Source organism: Arachis ipaensis, chromosome B08, assembly GCF_000816755.2.
Source record: "Arachis ipaensis cultivar K30076 chromosome B08, Araip1.1, whole genome shotgun sequence".
In the NCBI taxonomy this organism is placed as follows: Eukaryota; Viridiplantae; Streptophyta; class Magnoliopsida; order Fabales; family Fabaceae; genus Arachis; species Arachis ipaensis.
The window spans coordinates 106250720-106251343 of NC_029792.2; the positions used below are offsets into that span (position 1 = coordinate 106250720).

At 23.1% G+C, this 624-nt stretch overlaps 1 protein-coding gene across 1 annotated transcript in view; it reads left to right on the plus strand.

The window, feature by feature from the left end:
• LOC107611364 (cyanogenic beta-glucosidase-like) overlaps positions 1 to 624 on the plus strand; it is a 3125-nt gene that overhangs the window by 1659 nt on the left and 842 nt on the right. The gene's annotated exons all lie outside the window — the stretch shown is intronic.

Below are 624 nucleotides of genomic sequence, written 5' to 3' on the forward strand. Positions count from 1 at the left end.
AAAAATTCTACTATCATTTTTTAGATACTAAAAATTTGAAATGACAAATTTTATTTATCATTTTTAATCAGGCTAATAAACTCGAATCCGCGACCTCTTAGATGAATATGGTGAGACTAAGCCATTTAAATTATAACTCATTGGCCTCACAGTTATTTACACATATTTAAAAAATGTAATAAATACAAATTAATTAATAAATGATTAAAATCAGAAAATAATAATCAATCTAATATAAAAATTACTTGTTATGAAAAAAAATATATAATTATTAAATTATGACCGAATTAACCAGTCATCCAACGATTGAATCAATAATCTATTAAGTCAGCATCTTAACTAGATCTATTATTGATCCGATTCTCATAACTATACTTTAAAATAAGATTGATCTCATTTTATCAATTATTTCTGGTATAAGATGAATTTTAAAATTGTTTCTCTAAATAGAAACATCATATTTAAACTCCAAAAATACTCCCTTTGGAGTTGTTTAGCGCCTCCACCGTAATGATATGAATTTATCAATTAAATGATTTTATTTATTTGTTTATTTTTTTAATGAAAAATATACGAAGTATTATTTCAAAAAAGATCAAAGGCAGAGTTACAAATCATATAACC